This window comes from Typopeltis vanoorti, chromosome 1 (genome assembly GCF_054136105.1).
Source record: "Typopeltis vanoorti isolate ZY-2024b chromosome 1, IOZ_Tvanoo_1.0, whole genome shotgun sequence".
Classification (NCBI taxonomy): Eukaryota; Metazoa; Arthropoda; class Arachnida; order Uropygi; family Thelyphonidae; genus Typopeltis; species Typopeltis vanoorti.
Window position 1 is genome coordinate 30,040,326 of NC_143549.1, and position 7,018 is coordinate 30,047,343.

The 7,018-nt window shown below is 38.9% G+C and overlaps 1 pseudogene; it reads left to right on the plus strand.

Annotated features, from left to right (window-relative positions):
• The first annotated feature begins 1,058 nt into the window (after nucleotides 1-1,058).
• LOC150109858 (5-hydroxytryptamine receptor pseudogene) lies at nucleotides 1,059-2,501 on the plus strand (annotated as a pseudogene).
• The last annotated feature ends 4,517 nt before the right edge of the window (nucleotides 2,502-7,018 follow it).

Consider the following 7,018-nt stretch of genomic DNA (forward strand, 5'->3'; position numbering starts at 1 on the left):
TAATTTACAGATCGAACATCGTTTGTCTGCAAGATAATGGCGCATGCCAATAGTGCGACCTACTTTAAGCTTGTCTCAGCTTTTCTGTATTTTGAAAGGAGGACATCTGTAATATTCCTTGCATGCAACTTATTTAAAAGTTCGTCTTGCAGTTTTAAGGAGAGGAATTTTTGGCTCAGTCCAGATGTGTCTTTGATCACATTAAGTCTTCCTCGTATTTCATTAATTTTTTTGTGTGATTTATTAGTTCTACTTGTCGGAAAGTTCTTGTACAGGAGTATGTTAGCAGCGATTTCCATGTTCCAGACCATTTTAAAGTGATAAATATATTTCATAGAAGAAGAAACTCACCTGTGTTTCATGGTTCTACCTGCTTGTCTAGTTTTGTCTATAAAATGTTCTGCCGTTTATATATCCCCTTCTGTTTTTTCCTGAATATAGCAATTTCATTCGTTACACGTGCGTTGGCAAGCAGATCAGAAAAAGCCATAACATACAAAATGCTGATTTCCCAGAAAACTTAATGTGACGTTTTCTTCACTCAATGAATCACACTTCGTGACAGACCTCACTCCTTCAGCAATCGCTGTGTAACCAATCACAATGGCGACTTCCTTTGCTTGCTTTTCATTTCTTATTGACCAACGTCAACTCCTGAACCTTCAACTAATAAAACTAGTATTAATAATGACATTGATAATTTAAGTATCAAACATACATTAGCATGTTTTTATTTTAACTGCTTAAATGCGACTGGTTAAATATTTCGTAAATCTATTGAAGGCTTTTTGAAAAGCTAAGTTTATTTCATAAAGATGGGATTTTATATGATGTCATAGCCTTTATATGATAAATTGAAATTTTAAGCAGCTACTGTTGCATTTTCTGTCTTTCTTTCAGTTGCAGAAGACAGTTGCTAATATGCCGAACACATTGAGAAGAAATTCCACTTTACTTCCACTCGCATCTCTTCGGGTATTCGCCGAGGATGCTGCTACCTTACTCCTTCCTCATTTAAGGCAATAGAAGCCTCTAATGGCGAAGCAAAGGAAGATGGAGCACGTGAGATCAGATTACGTCAGAATACACAGCGAACCATTTCCTTCATCCCCGAGGTCAAATCTACCCCAGTCAATAGGTTTTTCGCCCTCAGTACGAACATTGAACTGCTCTGAATCCATTGAGTGCGGCCTTGTGTGCTGAACTCTCGCGTTCACTGAAACAACATGGAGGAACTGCTCAAAACACTTCAGATGTGGACCGAACTCGGTTCCAATGCATCATCGTGTTGCTGGGAAAACTTAACTTACTCAAATTCCTCCTCAAACGAAAGTTTCGTCGAAGGCGAAGAGGAGGAATATTACACCCTCCAGCCTAACCACTCAAATAGCAGTCTGCATAATCTCGACACCACCGACATGACCAACATGGTTCTCACCTCGACCTTCCTGGGCTTGATGATTCTGGCTACGGTGGTAGGTAACATGTTCGTCATCGCAGCTATCTTTCTGGAGAAAAACCTTCAGACTCCGGGGAACTGTCTGGTGCTGTCGTTGGCTGTAGCCGATCTGTTCGTGTCGTGTCTGGTGATGCCGTTGGGTGCCGTGTACGAGGTCACCCAGGAATGGAAATTTGGTCCGGAGCTGTGCGACATCTGGACCTCCTGCGACGTTCTCTGCTGTACAGCGTCGATCCTGCACTTGCTGGCGATTGCAGTGGATCGGTACTGGGCGGTCACCAACGTCGACTACATCCGACACAGAGGGATCCGGCACATCGGGATGATGATCGTCATCGTGTGGAGTGTGGCGTTCGTGGTGTCGCTTGCTCCGTTATTCGGCTGGAAGGACGCAGGCTATCTTCACCGCGTGGAGGTGGAAAAGAGGTGTCTGGTTAGCCAGGACATGTCCTATCAAGTGTTCGCCACTTGCGCTACCTTCTACGTTCCTCTCATCATCATACTCTTGCTCTACTGGAGGATATACCAAGTTGCTAGGAAACGAATTCGCCACAAACCAGGCAAAATCCAAGTGCCAAAATCCAGGAAAACTTCGGTGGGGACTTCGGCTCCTTTAGTGACCGAAATGACGGTGATTTCGAACACCTCTTCTTCGCATCCGAGTTCCGACTACATCAGCTCCACCAATGGGATGACTGATCCCCAGCAAGATATGAGCACCTTGCCCATTCTGCCGAGGAAGAAGAAGAGGAAACACAAGAAAGAATGCATTGAGTCTAAGAGGGAAAGAAAAGCTGCTAAGACGTTGGCAATCATCACAGGAGTGTTTGTAATCTGCTGGCTACCGTTCTTTGTGATGGCGTTACTGATGGCCTTATGTGCCTCTTGTGAACCCAACAGCCATCTGTTTAGCTTCTCTTTGTGGCTGGGATACGCCAATTCAACTCTAAATCCTATAATTTACACTATATTCAGTCCTGACTTTAGAAATGCGTTCAAACGTATATTATGTGGCAGACGGGCGGGTTACAATTACAGGTGATGAGTACTCAGAAAGTTGTATTGATTAAACATCAACTATCAAAGTTATTCTGTCTATTAAAGTTACCTCATATCCATGGTTTGTGTTTTTTCCTTTAATAAAGTCATAAGGAACACAAATGTGCTTTACAAACAATTTACAATATTTGTACATACAAAGGATGTTGCGACACTTATCAGCCAATCATATTTAAGTTATTCAAGCTTACAGAGATATAAGAGAAGACGTACATCCCTCATTGCTCAAAGTCATAAAAAATCTCAAACTGCTTTGTTCAGAAGCTCCACTTACAAGACTTTTGAAACTGCATTCAATTGTATTTCATATTTAGGATTTGGTTTGAAATTTGTCAGTCACAATTATACAGGGTGTCTCAAAATTCACGCAAGATTTAAATTTAGCGCCATTTGTGCGGTAAAGTGTTGCCAACGAGAAAAAAAGACAGCGTGACAGCTGGCAGTTCAGGGTTATTAAAAATGGAGCGCTACACGAAAGAACAACGCATTTTCATTGTTGAGCAATATTTTAAAAATAATGAAGGTTTGGCAGCTACAGTTCGCAATTTTCGTACAAAATATAGTCGGAATAGTGAAACTTCATCAACTTTGAAAAGATTAATTAAAAAATTCAAGGAAACTGGATCAATTAGTGATCTTATACACTCTGGCCATCCTTCAACAAGTCGTTCAACAGAAAACATCGAAGCAGTTCGTGAGAGTGTTGCTGAGAGTCCAGGAACATCAATTCGGCACCGTGGTCTTGAATTGCTCATTTCGAGAAGCTCTCTACAGCGTATTCTCACGAAAGATTTGCATCTTTATGCTTACAAAGTTCAATTGACTCAAGAACTGAAGCCTACTGACCACACACAGCGAAGAAAGTTCGTTGAATGGATTATGGAACAACAACAAGTGGATGCTTATTTGTCGAACAAAATCATCTTCAGCGATGAGGCTCATTTTCATCTTGATGGCTTCGTTAATCGACAAAATTGTCGCATTTGGGGTTCAGAAAATCCACAAGTGATTGTTGAGAAACAAATGCATCCAGAACGTGTCACTGTTTGGTGCGGATTTTGGGCTGGAGGCATCATCGGTCCATTCTTCTTCGAAAATGCGGCTGGTAAGGCAATAACAGTTAATGGTGCTCGCTATCGCGACATGATAATCCAGTTTTTTGTGCCTAAATTGCAAGATATGGATGTGGACGACATGTGGTTTCAACAAGACGGTGCCACATGCCATACAGCCCGAGAAACAATTCAATTACTACATGAGTCATTTCCTGGTCGCGTAATTTCCCGTTTTGGTGATCAGAATTGGCCGCCCGGATCATGTGACTTAACGCTGTTGGACTTTTTTCTTTGGGGTTTTTTGAAGTCTAAAGTTTATGCCAACAAGCCCACGACCACCCACGCCCTGAAGGAGGAAATTGAGAGCCGTATCAACGAAATTCAGCCACATTTATGCAAAACGGTCATGGAAAATTTCGACAAAAGAGTGCGTATGTGCCAGCAAAGCCGTGGAGGCCATTTACCCGATATGCTATTCCATGCATAACCCTATACTGTATACTTTATGAATCAATAAGAAATTACAAATTTTAATTAAAAGCCTGTGCTTTTCTATCAAAAGTACTTCTTGCGTGAATTTTGGGACACCTGTACATGAAGACACAAAAACTTTTCCAATGGGGGCCTTCATGAAAAACTAAGACAGCCGAATCCTCTCTTCGGGCAACAAACTACATGGCACTGTCTTGAAATTATTAGAACAAATGAAAAAGAAAACACCCAACCATTGATACAGAAACACTAAAAGATTAATAAAATTATTCAAGTTTGTGCTTCGTTTTAGGTCGTTCAGGAAAGGAAGCCATTGGTTGATATTTCACCCAACAGACATTTTCTTTCTATGAATACGATGAAGAAGTCACTGAATAGGTTTTCTTATTATAAAATATTTATTGTTTATTGAAGAACTCTCGAATAAAAACAGACTATTGCTTGGTAATTTATTTCACTTCTAAGGTGGAATTAAAAGACATGCAATACTATTACACGTCCCTCTTATGAAATGTTCTTTATTTCTTCGTAATATCTATTTAAATAATCAACCGTGTTATTAATCAACAAATTCTAATTTACAAATGTGACGTCATTATCTCAGCAGCTAATCAGAGGCCATGAAATGTCCACGTGTGATACACCAGAAAACGAAGTGCGTGCCATTCGTATCATTGATACCTTGTGACATCTTTATTCCATTATTAACACATTATTAAACAATAATAATTATCTGAAAGAATCATCGATTTTTATGATTTTTCAAATTATTTCTATAGTTTTTATATCCATAAAAATTCGGGAAGTTTGCTTCAGATGATACTGTCATCATCCATAATGCTTTTACAATAGGTTATTAATTAATGACTGCGGCAAAAGTGAGAGTTTCTGTTATTTTCTCACAATACAGTTGTCAGAGCTGAAATTCTACAAAATAATAAAATATATAATAAAGAAATATTAATTTTATGTTAGGAATAATAATGTAACTTATATTTTATTCTTAATTTAAATTTTATTACTAAATTATTTTATTATTTTATAAAATTTTTGAAAATTATTGAATACACCTTTATATATTTAACATTAAAATATTAGAATAATTTATGACGAAAACAGTAAGTACCAAGAACATTAGGATTCATTCAATCCAATACCCTTCGAGGGTAACAAATAGCAATGCTGAACCAAGGAAGTAAACTGAGGTTCGGCTGTTGCTGTTATCCTGGGTGTGAGTTTTTGAGTTTGCTCCCTTAGGGTTTTTGCCTTAAGGGAGCACCTTGAGTCTCCGGGGAAGGTGTTCTCCGGCAGGGCCCGCTGAGGGGTTCTTGTCGGTGAATTATTTTCCTCGGAATTTGAGCGGTTCTGCTCAGGAGTCGGGGAGCCCATCGGGGTGCTAGGATGGGGCGGCCGACACTGAGTGGAGCCAACGCTGAGCGGTTCTGCTTAAACGGGGAGCCCGTCGGGGTGCTTGGACGGGGCGGCCGTCAATGAGTGGAACCAACGCTGAGACATGGACGGTCTTTCGCCCACTATGGAGTGGCCTAGAGATCGTCCGATTTTTTGAGATTTTACCCTTTACTTACTAATCAGGGTAATGGATGACAATGCTGTAGCTAATGAAGTTCTAACTGAGGCTCGGCTGTTGCTGTTACCCTACTGCCACGATCAGAGCTTTAATAGCTCAATAACACCTTATCCCTACACTGTCCTCTACAGATAACGGGGAAGATAAAAAGCATTATTGCTTAGCCCCTTTAAGCCAGTCCTTATAAGGACTATAAGGATTAAGTACCAACTGGATGGATGGTTATATAATAAATATAACTCGTATATTATTGTGCAGAGCATTGTCGTTTAGTAAAAAAAAAAAGCTGAATAAAGTAAAATACAAAATGCTACATATCGTTCCTAACACATGTTTTGGAAGTGTTTATTAGTTTCTCGCGAAATACAGATGTAAGGGCTAAAATTTTACAAAAAAAAAAAAAAAGTTCAAATGCGGTTCTTGCGTTGGGAGATGCAATAAAGAAACCCAAACGACAAGCATTTTTATGCGTTGGAAAGTATTGCTGAGCAAAGACAAAAAGGGCTTTTTCACACAAAACAAAATTGAATTTCTTCAGCTTCGTGTATTCTGTTCTTGGAAAGAGCAAACGTAGAAGAAAAGAGCGAGTCAAATCAAATATAAGTTTTCCTGTTGTTTCACTACTTTTCCTTCTGCCCCCCCCCTACATCTAAAGGTAATATGGGCGAGAAATGAAAGTGAAACTCTTAGAACCCTGTGGGATGTTGCAGTTCAAACTTTCGTAAGTTTTTGAAATACTGATGCTACGATTCTGTTAATCATGTGAAACGTCATATGAAGAGGAAAAACATGCTGACAGATTATCCTTCACGAAACTACACCCCTCAGTTGAGTTAATTTTGTTTGATAAAAAAAAAAACGACGATTTTCCTAGTCTCATCTATAAAAATGTTTCTTGAAATTCCGTGGCATTAAACATAACATATCATGGATAAGACGTCACGCATATTAATTTTACACATTTTATCATTTATCATCGATGTACTCAATTTTATCTTGCCTAAAAATAATTATAAATTTATATATACTTTTTAAATTTTTCTTAAAATTTAAAATAGACTAATATTTTTTTCTAAATTTCTAAAAACTACTATACACCTATATCAAGAAATTATAATTTAATATGAAAATATTAAACTTCACAGAGTGTATGTAGATAGGATTTTCAATCCAATACCCTTGGAGGGTAATGGATAGCAATGCTGTAACTGAGGCTCGGCTATTGCTGTTACCCTCCTGCCATGATCAGAACTTTAATTAATAGCTCAATAACACCTTAACCTTACACTGTCCTCTACAGATAACGGGGAATATGAAAAGCATTCTTGCTTCGCCCCTTTAAGCCAGTCCTTATAAGGAATGTAT